The following is a 26,432-nucleotide window of genomic DNA, read 5'->3' on the forward strand; positions in this document are numbered from 1 at the left end:
AAAAAAAAAAAACTACATGGTATTGGTACAGAAATAGACAGGTTGATTAATGGAATAGAATCAAAGACCTGGAAATAAACCCACACACGTATGGACAGTTGATTTTTAACAAAGAGGCCAAAATCATACAATAGAAAAAAGAAAGCATTTCAACAAATTGTGCTGGTCTCACTGGATGTCTGCATGTAGAAGAATGCAAAAATATATCCATATTTATCACCCTGCACAAAACTCAAGTCCATGTGGATCAAGGACTTCAGCATAAAACCGGATATACTAAATGTAATAGAAGAGAAAGTGGGAAATAGCCCTGAACACATGGTACAGGAGACAATTTTCTGAACACAACACCAATGGCTCAGATTCTAAGATCAACAATTGATAAATGGAGACCTCATACCTTCTGTAAGGCAAAGGACACTGTCAATAGGGCAAAATGGCAGCTTATAGATTGGGAAAAGATCGTCACTAACACGACATTTGACAGAGGGCTAATATGCAAAATATATAAAGAATTCAAGAAGTTAGAATCCAAAAAACCAAATAATCCAATTTAAAAATGGGGTACAGAGCTAAACAGAGAATTTTCAACAGAGGAATCTCAAATGACCAGGAAGCTCTTGAAGAAATGCTCAACATCCTTAGTCACCAGGGAAATGCAAATCAAAACAACCCTAAGATTCCACCTTACACCAGTCAGAATGGGCAAGAAAAACATTCAGGCAACAGCACATGCTGGTGAGGATGTGGAGAAAAGGGAACACTCTCAATTGCTGATGGGTTTTCGAACTTGTTCAACTACTCTGGAAATCAATCTGGCGGTTTCTCAAAAAAATTGGAAATAGTTCTACCGGAAGACCCAGCTTTGCCAGCTCCTGTGCATATACCCAAAAGATGCTCCACCAAACCACAAGTAAACATGCTCCACTACATTTGTAGCAGCCTTATTTATAATAGTCAGAGCTGGAAACAACCCAAATATCCCTCAACTGAAGAATTGATACAGAAAATGTGGTTCGTTTACACAATGCAATACTATTCAGCTACTAAAAATAAGGATATCATGAATTTTACAGGCAGATGGATGAAACTAGAAAAATATTATCATGAGTGAGGTAACTCAGATCCAAAAGGACATGCATGGTATGTACTCACTAGTAACTGGATATTAGCCATAAAGTACAGAATACCCATGATACACCCTATAGAGTCAAAGAAGTAAACAAGAAGGAAGGCCTAAGTAAGGATGCTTGGATCAACTTAGAGCAGGGAATAGAATAGTCATAGAGGCAAGAGGAGGACAGAAAGTGGGTGGCAGAGAAGAGGGGGAAATGGGGAGGGCAGAATCAGATACAGGGAGAGACAGGAGAGAGACCCCAAGGGCCAGGAAAAAGAATGGAAATCTCAGAGTAGGTGGAATCTCTAGAAAGTCACAGAGGCTCCCTGGAGTCAATGGTGGTGACCTTAGTCGAGATGCCTAACAGTGGGAACATGGTACCTGAAGAGGTCACCTCCTATAGCCAGGCAGGACCCTCAGTTGAGGGATAAGGACACCAACACACCCACAAAACTTTTGACCCAAAATTTGTCCTGTCTAAAAGAAATGCAAAAACAAAGATGGAGCAGAGACTGAAGGAATGGCCAACCAGTACCTGGCCTAATACCAATCCCTAACATTATTAATGATACTCTGTTATGCTTGCAGACAGGAGCCTAGCATAACTGTGCTCTGAGAAGCTCTACCCAGTAGCTGACTGAAACAGATGCAGACACCCACAGCCAATCTTTGGACAGAGGCTAGGAGCTGTTATAGAAGAGTTTGGGGAAGGATTGAAGGATCCAAAATGGATAGGAACTGCACAGGAGGACCAACAGAGTCATCTAACCTGGACTCCTGACCAACCAAAGAACATAGGACATATGTAGCAGACATGCAGCTCAGTCTCCATGTGGGTCCCCCAACAACTGAAGCAGAGGCTATCCCTAAAGCTGTGGCTCCCCAACAAGGCTGCCTTGTCTGGCCGCAGTAGGAAAGGATGTGCCTATTCTGGCAGAGACTTGATGTGTCAGTGTAGGAGAATAGCCTGGGGAATCCTACCCTCTCAGAAGAAGGGGAGCAGGAGGGGGAAAGGGTCTGTGTGAGGGGACTGGGAGGGGGCAGTGTTTGGGATGTAAATAAATAAATAAATAAATAAATTGTAATAAATAAAAGATACACACACATATATGTATATATACACACATATATGTATATGCATATGTATATGTATACACAATATATACATATACATACACATATACATGCACATACATATACATATACATCCTATGGTAAAATTGATTTTAAGCATATTCCATAAGTGTGCATTGAATTTAAGAAGGCAGTCAAAGAGGACACTACAGGCACCCCAGGTTTCACCCTTTAGCAAGCTCAGACCATTTCAAGTTGAGCACAGTTTTATACAGTCTTAGCTCTCCGTGAGCTTATGGTGGCTCAGAAAGACAACGTTGTATGGATCTGCTTCTGAAGGGCTGACAATGGTAACATCTGGCAAGAGAATAAACTTGGAGCAAGAATGTTCATGGCAGGATGATCAAGACACTGGGCAGTGCAGAGTTAGCATTCTCGTGGGCTCTAGAACCAAACCCTCATGAGTATAGAACAGAGGGTGACTATAACTGCAAAGAGTTGAGAATAGTAGCCTGATGGAACTTAGCTGTTCCCCAAGCCTCCTTTATGACCTTAAAAAGATTAATGTTCTGCAACATGGTCTAATTCATCCACCTTGTGTTGATTTCCAGCATTTACTCTAGAAAAATATAACCCTTCTTCATATTTTTTTCCAGATTTGGATTCATTTCAACATCCCCGTGACTGGTTCAGCACAGGAGGAAATATTAGTTTAATACAAAGAATGCAAAAATATTGATAATATTTGAAACAGGTATTTTATAATCTTAACAACGATGACTTCAGCTATCACCCATATTCTATTCTTGAATAACATTCTATTGGTGGGAAGGAGTGTCATGCAAAACGCCTCCTGTGATAAGATCCTTGTATTATAGTGTAGAACACTGAGGAGGAAGGAGACAACCACTCTTCCCCAGCACTGCTGTTTGTTATCAGGCAAAAGATCTGTCTTTAGGTCAGGTTGTACCCATTGTCTTAGGGTTTTCTTTCTGTGAAGGGACACCGTGGCCATGACACCTCTTATAAAGGAAAACAGTTCATTGGTGCTGCCTTACAGTTTCAGAGGTTTAGTTCATTTTTGTCACGGCAGGAAGCATGGCTGCATGCAGGCACACATGGTGCTGGAGATGACGCTTAGATTTCTACATCTTGGTCCAAAGGCAGCAAAAGGAGACTCTGTGCCATACTGGACGTATCTTGAGCATTTGAGCCCTTAAAACCTACCCCTACAGTGACATACTTCCTCCAACAAGGCCACACCTACTCAGAAAAATCCACACCTCCTAATAGTGCCATTCCCTATGAGCCGAGCATTCAAACACAAGCATGTATGGGGGGCATTCCTATTCAAACTACCACGGCATCCTAAGGCTTCCCCATGCACATGGAGAAAAGACACCTCACACATCTTTAAAGTGCTTTTCTGCTTGACTGGAATTTCAGTAATTTCAGCATGTGAGAAGCTGACAGAGGAAGATGAGGAACTTGAGGCTAGCCTTAGTTATGTAGGTGAGGAATGGTTTCAGTAGCAGATGGTGATACTACCGCAGACACAGAGATGACCATGATTCTGAGATTTCAAAGCAAAGCGCCAGCTCCTAGACTATAACTATTTTCTGGAGGTAACACGCTGGTTATGCCTGACTCTCCCAGCCATTCTCTCTCATTTGGTGTCTGTAGCTTATCCAGCAATCTTTTATGGATTGATATTTTGTCTAATGAAATCTGATTTACATCACACTATCTTGGTTGTTCTTCCATTGCCATGACAAAGCAGCGTGGCCAAGGCAAATTATAGAAAAAAAAGCATCTAACGGGCACTTACAGTTTCAGACGGTGAGTCCATGACCATCAAGGCAGGGAACATGGCAGCAGGGAGCTATGCTGTTGGAGCGGTAGCTGATAGCTTACATCTGACCAACAAGCACGAGGCAAAGAGAGCTTACTGGGAATGGCATGGGCTTTTGGAGTCTCAACACTCACCCACAGTCATGTACTTCCTCCAACAAACCCATACCTCCTAATCTGTCTTAACTGGGGACACTAGCATTCAAATATGTGAGCCTATGGGAGGGAGGCCATCCTCTTTCAAACCGCCAATCACAATGGGTTTATAATGAAGAATTCTCTGATTGTTAATCTGGTAGCCATTACAACATCATAAATCTGACAATCAAAACAAACAATAGAATCAGTACATTTCCCTCTCTCTCCCTCTCCCTCTCCCTCTCCCTCTCCCTCTCTGTGTATGTGTGTCTGAAATGGCTGGTATCTCCAGCTAGCATGTTCTATAGATCCTCTGTGCTTTCTAAGGCTGAGATCACCGGCAGGCTGTCAGGCCACCATGCATTTTATTTTTATTTTTATTTTATTTTAAATATTTTTTATTAGATAGTTTCTTTATATACATTTCAAATGCTATCCTGAAAGTTCCCTATACCCTCCCCCCACCCTGCTCCCCTATGCACCCAAGCCCGCTTCTTGTCCCTAGCATTCCCCTGTACCGGGGCATATAAAGTTTGCAATACCAAGGGGCCTCTCTTCCCAGTGATGGCCGACTAGGCCATCTTCTGCTACATATGCAGCTAGAGACAGGAGCTCTAGGGGTATTGCTTAGTTCACATTGTTGTTCCACCTATAGGGTTGCTGACCCCTTCAGCTCCTTGGGTGCTTCCTTTAGCTTCTCCATTGGGGGCCCTGTGTTCCATCTTATAGATGACTGTGAGCATCCACTTCTGTATTTGCCAGACACCGGCATAGCCTCATATGAGAGAGCTATACCAGGGTCCCTTCATCAAAATCTTGCTGGCATATGCAATAGTGTCTGGGTTATTTATAATAGCCAGAAGCTGGAAAGAACCCAGATGTCCCTCAACAGAAGAATGGATACAGAAAATGTGGTACATTTACACACGGAGTACCACTCAGCTATTAAAAACAATAAATTTATGAAATTCTTGGACAAATGAATGTATCTGGAGGATATCATCCATAGTGAGGTAACCCAATCACAAAAGAAGTCATTAGACATGCACTCACCGATAAGTGAATATTAGCCCAGAAACATAGAACACCCAAGATACAATTTGCAAAACACAAGAAAATCAAGAACAGGGAATACCAATGGGTAGATACTTCATTCCTCCTTAGAATAGGGAGCAAAATACCCATGAAAGGAGTTACAGAGACAAAGTTTGGAGCTAAGATGAAAGGATGGACTATCCAGAGACTACCCGACCCAGGGATCCATCCCATAATCAGCCACCATGCATTTTATAGTTAACATGGGTTCTGGGATCTGAACTCTGGACCTATAAACACCAGTCAGAATCACTATACTTATAAAAAGTCATTTATTAATAAAATGCTCAAATAATAGTGAGCTCAAGTTATTGGCTCTTGAAGACAATAAAGAATTTGCCAGTGCTTGAAGAAAAGCAATAAAGTTATATTTATTTCAGCTGATCAAAAGGGGAGCATTATATCTTATCTTGGGCTTTTAATCTGGTTCCAGAGAAAATCTAATCTTCTTGAAACTGGAAGGAGAGACTTTGTTTAAGAAATGTAAGTAAAGTTGAAGATTGAAGAATTGGGATATTTGAACTTAGAAGGAAAGGCTGGGGTTCCCAAAAAGCATTTCTCGTACAAAAGTGCTGATCTCTTCTAGCTTTGAAATGTGTAGCAACAGGCCAAGCACCTTGATTTTAGTGAATTCAGTGAATGTAGGGAGAATGTGCTAAAGGTGAGATTGAGTGAGATGGCTTACCACATAGCTATGAAGTACTCAGTGTGACATAAGACACCCACATGAAACCTTGGTGTGGCACTTATAATCCCAGAGCTGGGGTGGCAGGGATAGGAGGATCCCTGGGTCTAGCTGAGTCAGTGAACTCCATGTTCAGTGAGAGACTGTGCTTAAATACTAAGATGGAGAGTAATTAAGGAGCACACATTCAATGATGAACTCTGTCTTCACATGCACACATCTGCACATATGTTAATATGAATGCACACAGACACAGATGCATACACACACACACACTCTCACACACACGAAGTTTGGGGCTGGAATGTCAGTGGTAATGTTATATAGAGTTGACCTTTGCTCTCTGCATGGCTCTTCTACAGAGCTTGTACCTATCACAACTGTGATCTAGACTCCAGTCAGGTAAGCAATAGGTCAGCAACGTAAACAGCTCCATTTTACCCTTGGATACAGCAGGCTCTTTGGAGAGCAACTGGGAATTTGGGGAAAAGGAGCAAGAGGGAATCATGGTTCCCTTTAGTTTGTTCTGTGTTGAATTCTCTCCTATTCTCAGAGAGAAACCTAGTTTGTGATGGTAACATGGCCTCCTCTCTGATTGGCTTGTGCCAATTTAAGTTCTGAGAGTGTGCTAACACAGTGACTCATTTTCCCCCCCCTAGGGATTTTCTAAGAATAATCTCTTAACTTCCGCTGAAGAATAAGTCCTAAGAAATAAATATCCCTTATTGATAAACAAAAGAGAAAGCAAAGCCCGACCGAAAAGGAAAAGGGTTGCATAGAGTTCTTCTAGCAACTTGCCAACTTCAACTGAGAAACCAAGTCGACTGCAGTGGCTTTGATTACAAAATAGTAACTAGTGACTGACTGACCTACAGGAGTTAGAACCACAGTATCTCCAAGTTCTCCTCCTCTCTTCAGTGTGTTGGGGATTGACAGGTACCACCACCACACTTCTGAATTTTCAAAGTCTCCAGTGATCCGATACCTCCCAGTATTTCTCTCCTTCCCAGGAATGATAGCCTCACTTCCCTACCTAAAACAAACAAGTAGACACGTTCAGCACAGCTGAGACCTCAAAGGAACCTTCTTGTCTTATGGGCCTCCAGTGATGTAGCTCTGAAATAAGGAATCTGTGGGGCATTTCACTTCAACAGGGGTGGACTACAAGGGACACCTTCCTCGAGTGTCTGTCTGTGTACAGAAGCTGGCAGGCCAGGGAACAGGCCTTCAAAGTTGTCATTCATTATCACGAGGGACATTTATGTAATCAATAAGGCACTGGGATGGAGACCATTGACCCTTCAGGTTGCTGACCTCACTATGATTTCCATCTCTAGAGATGCTTCAAACCCCAAAGGAACAAGGCAATGCTTTAAGCAGGAAGCAGAGAAATTAGAAGACCAGAGAGTGGAATGGGTGGCTATCAGGATTGGAGGCTGGGTGTTCCCAACAAGGATGGCAACACCAAGGCTAGCTGTGGATAAATGGCACCAGAGCATCACCTTCAATGGGCACAACCCCAAGAGCTCAGCGTCCTTTACTCATGTGTTTTCCCTGCTTCAGTAGGGCAGAGAAGCCCACTCAGAGTGCTATAGACGGTTTTGGGAACATGGCTGGGGATGGTCTTAGCAATGACCAGCTTTTGGTTTACTTTTTGAAGGGCAATGCTCCAAGAGACTAGGAGAAGGCGCATTCTAAGAGCTTCACAGTTGAAACTACAGAATGGGAGCATTCTGAGAGTGAATCCATCAACGTAAGACTTGGAAGGATAAAGGCAAAAAAGTCCTTAGCCTTGCTAGGCATGGTAATTCATGGACCTACTCACAGTACTTAGCAAACTAAGGCAGGAGGATGTTAAACTGCAGGATAACTGACTTGGTAGTGAGACCACCCCTCCTGTCTGTAAAAAAGTAGAGCCATTGTCCTGCCACAACTGTTACAGGTGGCTGGGGCTAAAGTCCAGTTCATCAAGGACACTTTAAGTCTTTATCTTAGAGGCTGGCCTCCCTGGCTTGCTCAGCTCCCCCCCGCCCCGTGTCACCCATTTCCCCAGCTGTTGTTGGTAAGGGGATGGTAAACACACGCATAGCTGAAGGGTGACTGTATCCCTCAATTCTGCATTCGTGCCGCTGCTCTATAAACTGGGCTGGAGTATTGAGAAGCAGCCCCGAGATGCAGGACACAGCGTTGCCCTTGGTTCTTATATAGTGATATATTTTCCCAAGCTCCTCCTTGGTGGTCCCAGGACAGTAGGCAACTGTTCTTTCACAGACCAGGCTATGGCTGAGCTAGCCTACCAAGCCAGTAACTCCTCCCTCTGCTTTCTCCCTTGAATCCCCAGCCCGGGAGCTTGTCTTTCTTTTGTCCAAATTGAAAAGTCAGGGTTTCCATGTCTCCAAGGAGAACTTGTTATGTGGTGAAAACAAATCGATCCTGCTATTCACCTCCACTGATAAATCTTTCTACTTTTAAAAGATGGCGTCTCATGGATGCCAGGCTAACCTCAAACATGCTGCTTCGTATAGATCCTCCAGCCTTCCCAATCTCCACTGGGATTAAATAAAGGTCTGTGCTACTGTTTTATCTATCCTCTGGTCATTTTTTTAATTTCACACTTCTTTCACCCGTGAGTGTTTCTTCTAGGAAAGGACAGGCTGAATGGAAGATGTGTTGCTGTAGTCTCTAGGCTCTCAAATCCTCCAGATGCAATGAAACAATTGTTTCATCCTTTTGCTATGCTTGGGCTATGTCTTGTCTCTTGCTGTGTGCACAGCTGCATTGGTCCAGATTTGCAGTGAGGGTTTCCTCTCTGCTTGGATCGGGCAAGTTGTGCCTGATGAATTTACTTCAAGGTCATTAACTAGAAAAAAGAGGAAGTCCCATTTTTTTTTTCATGAATAACAGCAGGCATGTCTTTCTTTCCTCCCTAACATCAGGTTGATTGGTTTCTTGCTGCCCTCTTCACTGTCCTTGGCTTACACAGCCCCTAGAAATATGTGACCAAGGTTCAGAGCCAAAAAAGTGAGACCACAGAGGAGTCTCTGTGTTCAAGAAAAAATAACTAGGAGCTGCCCTGGGAGGTCCCCTTTCTGTTACTGCCTTCATTCTGGTCATACTTCAATGCACACTCCCTCAAGGGTGCAAAGAAGAGAACTGTTCATCCCATACACATACTGGATTATTTGAACTCCTTTTAGTTCTTTGTAACTAACTGCCTGCTGGCTTTTCCCTTCTCTCCAGGCTCAACTGATTGCTTCTCTTTGGACGATGAAATCACTGGCCTGTGCACACTTGAACCTGCTTCCTACAGCAGCAGGGTCTGGGGAGTATTGGTCATCAGGCTCCATTTGTTTTTACAGATTATTAGCAGATCTTCAAAGGGACCATGGACTTTGTGCTAGCCTATGGGAAGAAAAAGAATCTATTAAAATGTTGCCTCATTAGCCTGGTTCTTTGAAGGTAGACAGGGTAGGACATGGTATGTTGGATGGCTTGTGATATTGAGACTTACATAGGCATATGATTATCTACCTCCATATTGTTGTGTACTTAAACCTAATAGAGGTATTTTTGTTTTTTTATCTGATTTTTTTTGGATTTTTTTGAGGCAGTTAGTTCTTAGGCTAACCTCACAATTGCTAGAGAGCTGAGGATTGACTCAAATTTCTGATGCTGGTATTCTAAGTGAGAGCCACTATGCTCAGCACTAACAGATACATTCTTGAAAATTATATGTATACACACACACACACACACACACACACACACACACGCACCACATACCCATAATCCCAGGAAGATCACCACCTTGATTTACATAGTGAGCTCTAGGCTAGCTGGGACTACATAGTGAAATTTTGTTTCTAAAATGACCAGACAATAATAAGCACATTAAACATTATGATAACTAGCACCAAAAGACTGGTTACTTAAAAATGAAAAGGAGGGTTATAAATAAATAGTGCCTCTCTACTTAGCTTTTACCAAAACAAGTCCATACAAAGGGATGGAGTTTGCTTACAGCAAGGGCAGTCTGGATCATGACAAATGCCACACACACACACACAATGTCTGGGAGGCCAAGGCTTGTGACCGTATCTCTGCCCACTCCCTCACACTGCTCTTTACACTGTCCCACCCTGGGCTGAACTCCGTGCTCCCTTTCCAGCTGGCAGAGTCCCTCCTATTAGTGACTCAGTATGACTTCATCTATTTCAAGGTTTTGAGTCAATATTATCAAGATCCACATTACGCAAGGCATTGTTTACACAACTGGAGGCAGAAATGGACACCCAGTAACTCACGGGGCACTTGTAACTTTGGAGCATCACCTGGTCTGGGCTTGCTCTTTGGGAAACACTTCTACCCACCCAAACAGCCTCCTCTCCACATGTGCCAGGATGAGCGAACACGAATCTGAAGTGCTTTGTGTTCTTTTGTGTATAACTGGGTCTCTCCTCCCTAGAACTTTCCTAGTTGCCCACACAAACAGCCCTTCCCTATCCAGGGTGGCTCTACCCACTTCTAATGGTGCCACTCAGCCAAATGCTACAGTGAGACAACTGTGGGTTCTTTTGTCCGGATCATTTTCTTAAAATCATTTCAGAGCAAAACCAAACTGTGGTATTGAAGCTAACTTCCAAGAGTCCACTCTGCATGAAGCCTGGGAACCAGGTTAGACCTGAGGTTGCTGGTTACTGTGAGCGTCAGTGGAACATGTCAAGTTTGCACGTATTCTCATTTCAAAGTTTTACAGGCGTAATAAAGGTGGTTTATCACCACAGATGGGATTTCAGACTGCTGATCTGGCCCCTAATCCATCCAATCCTATGGACGGGGAGTGTCTCTGCATCTGTTCTGAAGGGTCACCCAGGCTATGCCCTTAGATACTTACTCAGACTTGGAAACCATGCCCCAGTCATGAGTCAGACATCAGCCCTGTTCCAAGGTTAATGCGGCAGGGATCACATACTCTGGGTCTTTCCAACAGGCAAGGGTAGGACACTATGGTTAAAGCTCACAGTAATGTGATTGTCTACCTGTGCTTTTTGCTCTCCAGGGGGATGAATGCATGGGAGTTTCCCATTTCTCACTCATAAGTTCCTTGATCCATGCCTCAGTCCACCTGCTCCTTGGGCCCACTGTGTTTAAAGAACCGCGCTCCAAGTAGGGTGTGCTGAGCTGAGCAAGGTCCATTGCAGCATAGGGAGAACCACAGCACATCTGTCCAGATGGCTAGACCAGAAACTTCCCAAATATCAAATGCCAGGGAGAATGTGGAGACAACAGGATCTTTGTCCATGGTTGGCTGGAAGGAAGCTGGTGTAGCCATTATAAAAAAAATGGTATGCAGATGCTTCAGGAAATTGAAAACAGAGCTAGCTTATGATCTAGTAATCCTACTACTAGATACCAAATGAACTTAGCACATCAAAAGTTATCTGTAGCTTCGTCACTGCTGTGTTGTTTGCAATAGAAGAGATATGGCAATAACATCTGATAAATGAGCTGACAGAGAAGATGTGAAAACACACACGTACACACAACACATACTCACCCAGACTGTTACTCAGTCTTCAGTATTTACTCAGTCATCTGGGATGATATAGGCAAAACTGGAGACATTTATACTAAGTCAAATAAGCCAATGACAATAAAACAAATGGCCGCATAATGCCATTGTATATGTAGCACTTAAAAATGCTGAGTAGGTGGAGCTTGTAAGTGAGGAGGCGATGTGTCTCCAGGGACACAAAGCTATAGACAAGATGAACAAGTTCTAGGACTCTCTTTTGTACATCATGATGGTTATGGTTAACAGTAAAGGAATATATTCCTAAAAATCAGCGAGAGAGTAGAGGTTAAGAGTCCTATGGACAAAAAGATCAGTGTGCTAGTTGAGGGCAATGGATACTTTAGTTAACTTGATTGAACTATTCTTCGATGTTATTTCAAAACATCATACGTTATACCATGAATATACAGTACATATTCCTTTCTCACTGTGGGGGATAGGTGAGACAATTGGCAGCAAGCTTGCTTAGCAGCCAACATCAGCAGCTGGGACAGATGTGACGAGGGAGTCTCAGGCATACAAGAACAGGTGTTATTATGACAAGTTGATGGTTTGCTTGTATTTGTGTTCATCTATAATGAACCAGGAGCTGAGACATTCTTTGGATTACTCAAAACTAAGCTTTGCATTTCCTTGTCTGTCGACGTAGTGACCCATGGGGAAGGTGCTGGTTTGGCTGAGATACCACATTGAAGGAAGTGGGAACTGGAGGGTAGAAGTACAAGCCTTACTCTTACCTGTGTCAACAGGAAGGAAGGTCACATAATTCCCACTTTACAATGTTTTAGCCCTAGGAAGCCATCTCGAGATCCATCTTTAGCTACCGACAGATCAATTTCCTGTATGCACGCAATACTGTCATGAATTCAACATGTCAGCTGACACACGAAATTTGAAAGTGGGAGACATCTCTTAGCCACCAAAATTATGCATATGCAAACAGAGATGAGGAAATCCATCAAAAAGTCCGTAGTACTCGAGTAAGAAATGGGTCTTCATTCATGAAAATGGTAATCACAGCTTTTTTTTTTTTGAAACATGTTGCGATTTTGTTATCATCGATGTTCTACTTAAGCAGCATTCATCCTGTGCTTACCCAAATTATCACACACTGTCTTCCTATAACCAGGATACAAACACTTATGCTGTGGCCACAAAGGATAGTCTTTAAGGTATACTTTATTCAGAGAACTTTGACCTGAGATGGCAGTGGATTGACACCCCACACAAACTGCATCCCATCTCATCTCCAACTCTCCGGAAAGCTGATTATTCTGGGAAGGGTACATGAAGATAGTCACTCGGGAGCTCAGTCTTGCCCCTCGGGTTGGGTGGCCAACCACTCCTGAGATGGGTGATGTCTGGTGCTCTCATCAATCCTCCCTTAACCTGGGTGTCCTGGCTTGGATATTTCTTGGAAGTACTATCTATCCCATGGCTGGAGAGTAACTCAGAACAACCAAACTGTTAACTGTGATGTGCTGAGGTATTGGTAACATGCGCACGCATATTCCTCTTACAACATGGAGTCTAAATGGTCCTTATAATATAGAATATAAAAGCTCCCTCCCACCCTCCTGCCCTATCAACCTTTCCTGATTTAAAACAAGTCTTTGAGAACAAGGATTGATTGAATGCTTAGGCTACAGAGTGTGTGTGATTGGCTAACTTGTTAAAATCTTGCCAAATGCCAGCTCACCAGACCTCACTGGGCATCAAGACTTTGCTTTGTCTGGAGGTCTCTCATGCTGCACAGGCACTAAGTACATGGTACTGTGAGGCACTAAGAGCGGGTTCCTATTCATTCCCTGGGAAAGCACAGTCATAGTCATCACAAGACATGCAAGGAAGAACAGGTCAGGGTAACGGCCATTGGCAAAGCACACAAAGTTGGGAGGAGGGGCCAAAGGGCTTAGCGAGAAGCTCAGTAATGAGCAAAGACGAATAGTTTAATCAAGTCTGGTAAGGGAATGTGTGGTTGTAGGATCTGTGAAACCCTTAAGGTTGGAAAGAAAGAAAGACTCATTGAAAAGGGTCTGACTTAAGCACGCACACACATCACCACAGAACAAGTTCTGAGACCCTGGCGGGAACCTAAATGTTGATCACTTGGGTCTGCAGACTAGGGCAGTGGCAAAGCCTTGAGGGAGTTAGCCGAGGACAGGGATACCTCCTGCGAGAGGCCCTGGCACCTACAATGGAAGCTACCAGAAGAGACTGTGCTTCTGCTGATGCCACTCAGACCTCGGTGGTTGCTGAAGCACCTCGGAAGGTTTTGTGGAGCTAATGTGAGCCGAGCTAAGAATGGCTACTTGTGTAAGGAGTGAGAGGGTGGATGACTGGAGTCTCCATTGTACTGAAAGGTCAACATTCATGAGTGAGGAAAAAAGAGAGGAGGCATTTGGGGACAGGGAGGTGGTAAGGGAAGACATTACAGAGGACGCTGCCAGCTGGTCTCCAGGAAGCAGGATTCGTGAGGCAGTAAGGAGAAGGGACATCTGTGTTTAGATCTTCAGAGGGAGGGTGGAAGAGGAGCACAGGAAGAAGGCACAGAGAGGGAGGGACAGGACATGCTCAAGGCCCTCAATGCCAGCACTTGTGGCACTTATAATAACGACTGACCTTTCTCCCATGACAGTGTTGGCCCATCTTAGTTTTGGGAATGAAGATAGATGAGGGACCATTTTGTCTCAGGTGCCACAGCTGGTGCTATGTAACCTTGCTGGCTCCCAATGAATTTCTCAGGCCCAGGGGTGATGAATGCAGCTCTCTGTGCTGGTGATTTCCATCTGCCTCTCTATCCACCTGTGTCATCCTCTGTCCTCTGCTTGTGGGTTCCATGTTCTCTTTGGCTTCTGTGGGTAGCCAGCCAGAGTGAGCCTCCAGCAGGAGCAGAGAGAGGCTGGAAGGAAAGAGGCTAGGGATTTCCCCTCTGCTTTGTGTCCTCTTCTCTCTTTCCACTTATACTGTGTGTGTGTGTGTGTGTGTGTGTGTGTGTGTATGTGTGTGTGTGTGACAGAGAGGGGATGCTGGTTGGAGATTGCACCCAGCACCTTGCACACAGTGAGCAACATCTCCAGCTCCATCCACCATTTTTGAGATGATGTCTCTTTACGCAGTGCAGTCTGGACTTAAAATTAGCAGCCTCTTGTTTCTGCCTCCTGAGAGCTGGGATGTCAGGTTTGTGCCTGGCTGGGCCTCACCTGTGTCAGTTGCTATAACTGCCCAGCTCCGGCTTCTCCTAAGTACTGACAATCCTTTTCCTGTTCTTGCCTAGATTAAAGGCAGCGTCCTACAGTTGCTAACCTTTGTGTGCCATAACATTTCTAACTCTCTACCTTAACCAACTGGAGAAAATCAAGTTCCCTGCAGGCTCTGGAGTACTAACAGTTTGTCACATGCTGCTCTGCACAGGCTCAATGCATCCTTCCCACACTTTACACTTTCCTGATAGGGCTGAGCCACAGAAAGGTCAAGACACTTATCCAAAGTCACACAGAAAAGTGCCACAGTTGAGATTTGAAGCTGGGCAGAGCCCTGTAGTCAGAAGCATCTAATTACTGGTTCACCTGTCTCTCCCTAACCTGAGGTCATGTTCCTGGAGCAGTAGGAAGAAGAATTCAAGACCTGAGATCTCTAAACACACACCAGAATGTTAATATGCTAATCTTATTTGTAGGAGAGTCTAGGATCATGCTAACCTAACTTTATGCACATTTCTATCAGATAGGTTATCATTTTCATATTTCCAGTGGTCCCCAGACTGGACTTCTCAACAGAAACAACTAAGGAGGTTTATGGTTTGTGAGTGTCCAGGTAATAGCACCAGACTGGTAGAGCCACAGCTTGGGGGATGTAATCCAGGCACATATAATCCCTAAGGGATTTCATCTTACTGCCATAGTTGAGAACCACTGTTCTAGTTCACGGTGGCAATTGCTAGAAGGCAGAGATGACAGATGGACATGGCTGGGGCTATAAGCAGAGTCTATGCCATACAGAATGATGATACAGCGGAGTTTGTAGCATTTATGTAAGATCTGAAAATCACATTAAATAAAGTGGCCATGATCAGGGAACATTTAATGCTTGGGCAAACCACCACTAGGTCTGTGGACGCCTTACCATTAATTATTACACCATAGCCATGTACTGAGTCACTTAAATAAATAGAATGATTGTCCATATGCTTTATCCAAGTAATGGAAACGTGTGTCCTTTAGAAAGTTTGCTTTTCCTGGAAGGTTACATCATTGGAGATATCCCCCACACCCACCTTTTAAAAATAGTGTCTTGCTGTGGAACCCAGACAGGCCTTGAACTTCCATTACTCCTACCTCTGTTTTCTGGGTACTAGATACAATGATGGATTTCCAGATGACAGCAAATATTTGTAAAACACTTGCACCTGTCGACCTTCCACAGAACTGAAGTTTCTTCACCCCTGATTCATGGACTCAGATGACACTTCCATCCTTTCCAGACAGATGGGAGCTTTTCAGGTCATAACGGTGGGAGAGGATGAGCCAGCGGCTTGTCGTCTTGGGAGAGTTCCCCCGCACCATTAAGGAAGGCGTCACAGATGTGAGTGTGGGCCGTGAACTCCCTGTTGTTATTGCTGGGTTTTCCTTTTGGCCTGGGATGGACTGCTCCAGACAGCAGACCAAACAACTTTTCTTTCCCTCTAGTGTTTCTCCAGCCCAGTCCTCTTGTTTACATGCTTGCTGAACAAGCTGATGGTGTGAGGTGAAAATGGCTTTCAAACTGCCTTGGATGGCTGCTCACCACTCCTTCTACCCTGAGCTCAGAAGCAAGGGTATCACACAACAGGAAATTCAACAGTCATCATGCCTGATACCAAACAAATAGGTCCTTTCATCCTCTTCATCAAAATCTACGACTCCTGCAAACGCCTTTACTCCTGTATTCCTGCAGAGTCCTTACCAAAGGAATAAATGCTTTTTGTATCAGCTGTGAGAACAAAGACATTGGCTGGTTCTGCATGGGGTAGAGGTGGGATTGGGGCTTGAGTTGAAGGCTTCAGGGAAGTTCTGAGTGACAGACCAGCTGAGCCTGGTTTCTAACCTTGTTTGTGTGAATATTTGGGGCCAAATCATTCAAGAAAAGGTCTCAGTTATCAGAGGCAGTCACTCCTGGAGTCCTCTGGCTCCTCCTGCTTGATGTAGTGAGTGAGGCCTCTGGAACCAGTTTTTCTAGGGTCAAGTCATTGTCTAAGGGAGTCAGGCTTTTAGATTTCAGGAGTAGTAAGGGGAAATAATTAGAGCAGCCTCCAGACCCCCAGACCTCAAGATGTCCCAAGTAAATAAAGGAACCAGTTGTAAAGCTAAACACGGGGGTTGTCTATCATGGTGGGCTCCCTCGGTGGCTACTCCCCATAATGCAAAGATTTTCCTTCTGGAAAGTTCTCGTCAGTTCAAAATGGCCAAAGGCAGATGAGAGGTTAACCAAGTGGTCCGGTCTGCTTAGTAAGTCAACATTATGTCTACTTTCTGACTCTGAGGTGCTATAGATAAGAAAATCAGCTGCTGCTGCTAATATTTATCAGTTGCCTATTATGTGACTGGAATTGTTCTGCGAGCTTCTTGAGTTTATCTCACAGAGGCTTTCCAGGGGCTGCTGGGATGCTCTGATGAGCAGAAAACTTAAATTCTAGAGAGACGACATCTTCCAAGTATGAGATGTGTCAGAGTTGGGATTGAACTCGGGGTGCCTGAGCTCACGACCTTGATCTTTCTCTTTGCAGTCAGAACTCTGGGGGAAGAGGCGCCGCTGTCCCCTCCTTCCTGCCTCCATTGTGTGCTGCTGGAGGAAGGGTCTGGGCCTTCAGCTCCTGGAGAGGAGGAAGTTCTCTCTCTCTCTCTCTCTCTCTCTCTCTCTCTCTCTCTCTCTCTCTCTCTCTCTTTCTTTCTCTCTCGAGTTTTCTGGGGGATCCACCAGCGTCTGCCTCCCAAGTGCTGAGATTAAAGGTCTGCACCACCCCTGCCATATCCCCTCTCAAATCCATGACTTTGGTTCTTTTGTGGTGTTTTGTTTTGTTTTGTTTTGATTGTGAGCCTAGCCTTTAACAGCTGAGCCATCTCCCTATTGCAATGGCCTACATTTTAATTGACACCTATTTGTTCCTATTTATGGGGTGAGGGTAGTTTGAGGTTTCAATACAAGTATGTAAATGGGTCGCAGTCCAATCAACATAATGGGCTTGCCCACCTCAAACACTTAGCAGTGTGCTTGGTCTATCTAAAATTGTCTCTACCAGGTTTTCTTTATCTTTAATTAGTTATAAGATATAGTTCTCTACTGTGCTGTAGACACTTCTGTTATTCTTCCTCTCTCAGCCTGTCAACCATCCTGGCTCCATCTCTCCTCCCTAGACTCTAGCCTTCCAAATCTCTACTGGGCAGAGTTCTACTTTACTTCTGTGAGATCAGCTTCTTTGGCTTGCTCATGAGTGTGAAAGGTGGTGCTGGTGTCTCCAGGCCTGCCTTGTTTCACCCCATGCCTGGCTTGTTTCACTTCATACATTATCTTGTTCTATTCCTATGGTTGCCATTGACAGTATTATATGCATTTCTGCAGTACTGTAATTCCTCTGTGTATGTCAGGGCACATAGCACTCACCATCTCCCTCATCCGCTAACTTTTATGCACCATCTAATGTATTCCCATCTGAGACTCTATAGTAATCCTTATAACTTACTTTTTCTTGCTTTTACAGGTTTTGCATGAATTCTGACATCTCATGCCCAAGATTCAAGCTAGAGTTTGGGTCGGTGGCAGACTGGAGAAGGCACAAGGGTAAGACTTAACCACACCTATTACCTAGCAGGTGAAAGGGATCATGTAACTCATCTTGGAAACTGATTTTGCAACGAGTTATCACTGTATTTCCTACCTCACAGTCACTGTGAGGGAAGAAGGTATGAAAAAACCTGCAAAACATTACTCTGCCAAGGGTATTGCTGCCATAGAAGAAGCTGTCTATCTATGGTGGAGTCACAGATACAGTGGCCTGTTGAAATGGTCTTGGCTATCTCCATCCCCTTAGTGAACAGCCTGTTTCTGACTTGCTATACAGTAACTGTCTAATCCAGACTCTGAAGTCAGCTGTAACATTAGCACAACCTTTGAATGTGATGATGTCAGAATGACCCATGTCTCATTCAGAGGGCGGGCTGATGTGTTGCTAAGCAACATACTGTCTGCTCGGGCGGATTTATCTCTTACTGTGCTGTTCATCTTGAGGAGAACACAACGGCCTGAGATCTGCTAGGCTCATAAAAGAGATTTGGCTGGCAAGCTTACAAAGGAAGCAGGACCTGGTATTAGAAGAATGATATTAATGTAAGGTAATAAACACAGTTGGTGAGGAGACCAGCATGCTTTGCAGCTCTGGTGACACTTGGCAGAGTCAGAAGAGAGACCTTAAAATCTGACTGCTGGTGATGTAAGGCAATCTAGACCATAGGGTAGATAGATACACAGTGTATCAAAGAACTGTAGCACCAAGACAGTGTCTTTCCTAGGCACGTGTGCCTGGGCTCTGCATCTAGGGCCTCTCTGATCCTCACAGTGCTTTTGTGGCAAATTAGCTGTTCAGTCAGCTAATTGACTTTCTACTCATTAACTTGCAACCATATGCATGTCCATGCTCCATAATTAAAATTTGAGGCCTTGCCTAACCCTGCCCCCCACCCCTGGTCTCTTGACAGGGTCTTACTATGTAGCTGACACTAGCCTTGGAATCAGAATTCTCCTGTATCATCAGCCCGTTGAGCAATAGAGTTAACAGATGCCTGCCAGCAAGCCTGGCTCTACATCCTTCTTCTTTACATCAAGATGGGTGGCTTTTTGGCTTATTTCCATAACTGCATCAAGGTTGTCTCTCCAGCTCCTTTATATTTTGTATAAATATTTTATGAGATTAGCTCTGTAAGTTCATTGTTTCTAAAGCTCACCTTATCCCTGTCATTTGGGGAAACAGGGTGCCCATTTATTATTATTATTTTTTTAGCAGTCATTTTGAAAGCAACAAGATGAATGGGTTGTTCTGAGCATCAGTTGGGTATGGCAAAGTCTGAGCTTGACTCTGTGTTTTGAGGGTGCGAGGCATGAGGAGAAGGCAGGTGGCTTGGATATCTTGAAAGAACTTAGCGGTGTATGCACATGCATGTGTGTGCACAGTTAGCATGGAAAATGACAATGAAATAGAAACCTGAAGGGTAAGGTTGGCTGACCTTGAAATTCAGAGGTTTGTTGTGTCTTATACTTGATCTGTCATCTAAGAAATAGAATTATGAAGATATATAAAAATAAAACTGAGAAAGATACAATAAAGTAATTCTGGTTAATACTATAGATTTATTTAGTAGTAGTAGTATTTGACTTTTGTATATTTGTCTTGAGAAGGGTTTCACTTGATAGCCCAGGTCAATCTCAAACTCATGGTAATCCACCTGCTTCAGACTCCTAAGTAATGAAACCATAGGCTTGTGATATCACACCTGGCTTGTTATTTAACTTTATGTTAAGAAATGTACAGGTCGTATTAACCTTTTCAGACAAGTGGCAGATAATATTTTTAATTTATTTTTTCCTCTCTAGCTGTTAGGGAAGATGTCAGGATGTTAAATAATTTCTCCAAGAGCCTTAAAAGTATGGAGAGTATAACCAGGTCCTATTATGCATGGGCTCCCAATCCCAGAATTTGTGAAATAAATACAGAGAGATTGTGTGAGACTAGCCTGTGACATATATTGTGGAGTTTGTAACACACCCAAATGTAACACACACACACACACACACACACACACACTGCATGCATATACATATAACACACACGTGCATATACATATTAACACACATACACACACAACACACACATGCATACACAAATTAACACACATACACGCATGCATACATATATAACACGCACATACACACACACACACAGACACACACACACAATGAGTAACATACAGGTTTTTACTAGCCAGGCTAAAGAGCTTACAGTCATGGGCCAGCGAGATGGTTCAGTAGGTAAAGGCTTTTTATCCCCGAGCCTCATAGCTTGGGTTCTATCTAAGGAACTCACATAGCTTTGACTCCTGCAAGTTGTCCTTTCCCCACACTTGTGCTGTGACACACCTCCCACCCTGCCAAATAAATATGTATAAAAAACAAAGACAAAACAATGATCCTCTAGATGCACACACTGTCGGATGGTAAGTGAGGATTCGGAAATGTTCTTTAACACCACCTTGTAGCCTGGGTTTCATGGACGTGGAGAAGGAGAGGCGGATATATGGATTTTCACCACACAGGAGGCCTCTCTGCTGATAAGATATCACTCTCCCAGGCCATTCTCAGATTCCACCTTGAGACCCTGGAGGCTCACACCCCTTCCCTTGCTTTTATCTTGCTTTTTGGACGCCTCTGCTTCTTTTCACGTTTTATCTGACTTGAGAACAACCCTTCCAGACTCATTTGCCCCAAACCACATGATGGTTGCAAGCCAAGCCCTACTTCAGAATGTCTTTCCCATAAGCCCCATCTCCACCCTTTAAACTTATCTTGAAAGAGTCAAGTTCAAAACACAAGCCTTCGGAGGCAGCACGGCCTCTGCATGAAGCATCACTTGTATTTTCTGTCTGCTTTCCTCAGCTTTCCTGGCAGTAATTGTACCTCCCCGAGGAAGCAGGATGCATTTCCCATAATTAGAGCTTGCCACTGGCACTTGCTTCCTGAAGCTTGTATCTGTCCAGCTCTCAGACCCACCAGTGCTGCCTGGGAACTGTGGCTTTGGGGTAGAATAGTCACAGGCTTTCTCAACCTGGAGCCCTAGAGATAAAGATCTGGACTGAAGGGTCAGCCGTAGTTGGCTCTTTATGAGCACTTATGGATAAGAGTTGGTGCCAGCATGTGAGATGCCCTCTGGAAAACACCGGGTTGAGTCATCTTGGCACCCGTGTGTCTGCCTATCTCTCTACCTTCTTTGAGTTGAATTTAGAGCCTTCATCCCTGATATGTCCTCACCTGCTATTTCCTCAACACTTCCAGAAGTGAGCGACCCAGAGAAGCCAGAGCCACATGGTAGAAGAAGCTCAGATTTCTGGGTATAGCTGACCATGAAAAGCCATGTGCTGTCCCACAAGGAGCCACTGGGATTGTAGGGCTTGCTTGTCACAGCAACTTAGCATGGCATTATCCTGACTAATGTCCCTTCCAGCTGTGCTTAGTTAAAGAATGGCACAGTATAGGGCAAAGATAGAAATTTAAAAGGGAGTAAACTGTACTATGTATAAACTAGGTCTAGAAACATGCTTTCTCTGAGTGAAGCATGAAAACCTGAGAGGTCTAAGGGTAAGAGTAGGAGAGAGTGCACACACTGGCTTTTAATGTAACAATGTCTCTATGTGTGTCACAACATAGGAGTTAAGTTGGAAGACAGTTTTAAAAGAGAATAGAGACAAAGCATGAAGAATCGATACTGAAAATGTTTGTTACCAATCCAGAGAGATAGTCAATCTCATTATGAGGAGTATAAACTTCAGGACAAGAGGAGTCACCATCCCCCAGTTTGTGATATACATATAGGACTGGTGAACATAAGGCCATTGGAGAATTCTCGGTAAGCACAGGATTTTTGTTGTACTGCTTTTAGGATTTTTAAAAGATATATTATTTCTTTATTCTCTCTCTCTCTCTCTCTCTCTCTCTCTCTCTCTCTCTCTCTGTGTGTTTATGTGGTGTGTGTGTGTGTGTGTGTGTGTTTTACACGCACATATGTCTGTACACTACGTAGTTTGTAGTACCCTCAGAGGTCAGAGAAGGCATCAGGTTGACTGGACCAGGCATTTCCAGGTCATTGTGAGCTCCCACATAGGTGCTGGGAACTGAACCATGGTCCTTTGGAAGAGCAGTAAGTACTCTCAACTGCTGAACCCCTCTGGGATCTTTCTCATCATGTGGAAAATGCCTTAGGCCTGGGTGGATATTGAGAGGTCGGGGAAAGTCGTCTATGTAAGTCTGTTCTACACAGTTTCTTTCTTGCCATATTTTGACTGAGTAAAAGTACCACTTTTCAAGAAATCCCTAAAGCTTCAGGTTTTAGAATAAAGGAGGCTCATTTGCGGGGAGAGGAAGCCACAGAGGACACTGCAAACCCTCATGAGCTGGGGCTAAATCAGGGGGAGTGTTTAGGAGAAAGGGAAAGTTCACTGGCATGTCAGGGTCACTTGCTGCTGCACCATAGACTCTGTTGCCTTCCCTGGACCTTGGTCTGTCTTGCTGATGGCAAATTGCCGCAGCTGGACTTTGTAGGCCATAATGAGCCCTAGAAACCCTTCAGCAAATGCCACCTGAGAAGAGAATGAAGCCTTGGTCCAGATGTGCCTCTTTCCAGGCTACCTTAACACCTGCGAGGCACTCCATTCCTAAATGTGCTTCTTATTCCCCAGACAAGCTCACGGGACTCCGCATGCTTAAATAAAATGCCTGTCTGTGCTAAATTGCTTTTCATGGCTGACTTACACCTCAGTTAAAGTAGAGGACCAGAAGGAGAATTTAGTTTCATTCTGTACCTAGCCCGGCCAGTGCATGGTTTAGTTTTGGAAGACAGGATATTTGTGCAAGAGGAAGAAGTCTTCAAGATGTGCTGTGATGTGCACCTATCTGCACTCACTGACGACAAGGGCAGCAGGACCATCTGCAGGCACCTTCTCAGTATGGAACTAACAGAGCTTAGATACGTAGTACGGGGATCAAGATTAGTACCCATGGCCTCAGTCAGAAGGCCTTCAGATTGTCTGCATGTTAGCAAACAACACGGAGGTTGCTAAAATGGTCCATCCCTAGGCCCCACCCAGGATGCTGTGCTTGAGAGTCACGGAGAATGGGTAGTATCTGCAGGTCTGTGTCTCCACCATCTTTTCTGGTGACTCTGAGTACCTAAGACATGTGAAATGTTCTCCCTCGAGTGAGAAGACAGAGCCTCCATTTCTGCTTCAACTGCAGCCAATAGCGGCCCAGGGGCTTTTTGAGACAGAGGGGGAGAGCATGGATGAATGCTTCTTAGGTGTCTTTTGGGGTCAAGTATCCTTTTTGAATTAAAATTGTAAAGGTCCTATAAAATTAGGTTGATTTTCATTTGCCCAGGAGAAACCCGAAGATTAAAGGGAGTTAAAGAGTAACGATTAAGCTAGCATTTCCGAATCCCTCAAAGGATGTCAGAGTAGTTATATTTTACATAGTTATAGTTTTAAAGGATTAAAGAACATGTGTACAAGCCACCTCTGCACTGTATGCAGGGGGCGGGCAGTCAACAAGGTTAAACATCGGTGGCTACACTTTTTCATTTATAAGAGTTGTCAACAAAACCAAGAGGAGTATGGGGTGAGAAGCAGTAATCCCTATGCTATTTTAAAGTACATAGTTTTTTTTTGGGGGGGGGTTGATTGGTTTATTTATTTATTGTTTTTGCTTTTCTGGAGCAGGGGGGCTATTCTGTCTTATTCTCCTTCTCTCTGTCAAGAGTCAGGTGGGCAGCCTGACCCATGATGGAGATGTTGTCAACAAGCATGCTTGGGTCTAGAGAGGAAAGGTTGTAAGCCAGCTTTATACAGGGCAGAACAGCATGTGACATTTCAACATTATCCACGCCCAGACATTTGAGTCCCTGTGGTCAGAGTGAGTGGAGACCCAGGACTGCTTGGATTTGTGGGGAGCAGAGAAAGTTCAGAGAGAAAAGATTTGTTTAGGTCATTCGCTTGGACAGTGACAGAAGTTGTTATAATCTGCAAGAATTTGGGAATCAAGCACGCCATTTTTTGGCCACTGAGCTATATATATGGGGGCCAAAGTATCTGTAGTTAGACAGCGAGGCTTTAATGTGCTCTCCGAGTCTGAGGAGGGAAAAAGACTGAGAAGGCAGGTGAGCCAAGCTCCAAGATCCTGAGTGACCGGTGGGGAGGGAGCTAGGAACAGATCAAGGATATGATGGGGGAGGTTTAGGGAATAAGATCAGAAACAGAAAACTCACCAGAAGGAGGCTTCCAATATAGGGAGAGGGGTAAGCGTCTTTTCCAAGAGATGCCCCAGTCACAGTGGAGAAGCATATAGCAGCCTTCTGCCAGACAATGAGAGATAGAGCCTTTCCACATGGCAGGTACCCAGGGGCTTTTAGTAGGTTCCGAGAGCCAGAGAGACCAAGAGCACACTTCCCAAGTGGATGAGGAGAGATGAATGATTAGAGCAGGTGGAAGAGAAGCAGCTGAGGAGGCTTGGACTCTGATATTTGGAGTTGAAGATGGTGGGTGGCTGAAGGCAGTGGAAACAAACGGTCTGTATCTTATGAGTCAAGTCAGCAACTTGGTTTGGTTATAAGGGGCTGGGCCCTCCCAAAGGGATCAATGTTTACCTCTCCTGGGTTTTGGCAACAGATCATGTGAGGGGGAATAGTAAATAACTGCCAAAATGACTGCTCCATATGGTTAAGATTTGTATTGGAAATATGAGAGAGAACTACCAGAGGCATCTGGAAGAGTCCAAAACAGACAAAGTAAACTGACCATGGCTGGGGCTATGGAAACAGGAAAGGAGAGAACAGTAGAGATAGTGAGATAGCAGGAAGAGAGAGAGACGGGGATGGGGAGAAGAAGTGGGAATAAGAGATAGATAGATAGATAGATAGATAGATAGATAGATAGATAGATAGACAGATAGACAGATAAATGATAGATGTTATATAGATGATGGATGGATATATGATAGATGATACGTAGGTAGATGATAGGTAGATGGATAGATAGGTAGACAGAAAGAAAGAAAGAAAGAAAGAAAGAAAGAAAGAAAGAAAGAAAGGAAAGAAAGAAAGAAAGAAAGAAAGAAAGAAAGAAAGAAAGAAAGAAAGAAAGAAAGAAAGAAAGGTGAATAGCTGGGTTATAAGAGGAATGAGCAGCTGTGGGGAGGAAAGGCCATAAGCTGGATGGAGTTTCGGGTTAGGAGGTGAGAAGGGTCAGGATATTAGCATGAACTTTGACATGTGTCACAGGGAGGTACTTGTGGTACTGAGAGAGGCTGCAGGCTAGCACAGGCTTTGATGTGCGTATAGGTGCCATGTTTCTTGTGCCAGAGCTGAGTATAAAAATGACTCTGTGTGGCTGCTGGGAACTGATTTCACAAGTTGTTGGGAAACAGTGGCTTTTCTCTAACTGCCAGAAATTCTATAGTCCATTTTGAGCTCATTTCTGGATATATGGGCTGCCCCTTGGAGTTTGGGGAGCTGAAGTTTCCTTTGGACACCACATCCATCACACACCCTGTTAACCAGACATAAGTATACAGAGGACATGTTGACCTTGGCTCTGCACTGAACTTGTATCTACTAGGGAAGAAGGGACAGTGTCCATGGGCTATTTTTGTCTCTGTGAAGTATGATCTAGCTTTGCCTTCAGATTAACCGCAGCTCGCCTTTCCAATGGTCGGCTTCCTGCCTTCCTCTGAGGCCACAGAGGATGAAAGCCAACGAAAGCAGTTTGCAGTTTACAGGCCTTCAGAGCCAGCCTCCTTGTCTTCGCCAGGTGTGCCTGGGTAAATGTTTAACTACCAGCTCTCTGAAAACAAACCAAAATCAAACAAGGCTGGGTTGCAAGGGTGCCTAGCCCTCCTGCAGCCCTCGGATAGTCCTGCAGGTGCGGCGTGACCTCTCCATTGCTTGCTGATGTCATAGTGGATCAATGACTTCTGGGCCTGCTATCCCTTACTGGGTGTTTTTGAAGGAAACTTGGTTGTGAGAGTGCTTATGATTTCAGCAGAGCTTTTCCCAAAAGACAATCCTGGCTAAACATGCCCCTGAGGGGTTCTCAACTCCTGTTCATTCT

At 44.2% G+C, this 26,432-nt stretch overlaps 1 protein-coding gene across 1 annotated transcript in view; it reads right to left on the minus strand.

Annotated features, from left to right (window-relative positions):
- Nedd9 (neural precursor cell expressed, developmentally down-regulated 9) overlaps positions 1-26,432 on the minus strand; it is a 117,511-nt gene that overhangs the window by 88,758 nt on the left and 2,321 nt on the right. The window lies entirely within an intron of this gene.

This window comes from Mus caroli, chromosome 13 (assembly GCF_900094665.2).
Source record: "Mus caroli chromosome 13, CAROLI_EIJ_v1.1, whole genome shotgun sequence".
Taxonomy (NCBI): Eukaryota; Metazoa; Chordata; class Mammalia; order Rodentia; family Muridae; genus Mus; species Mus caroli.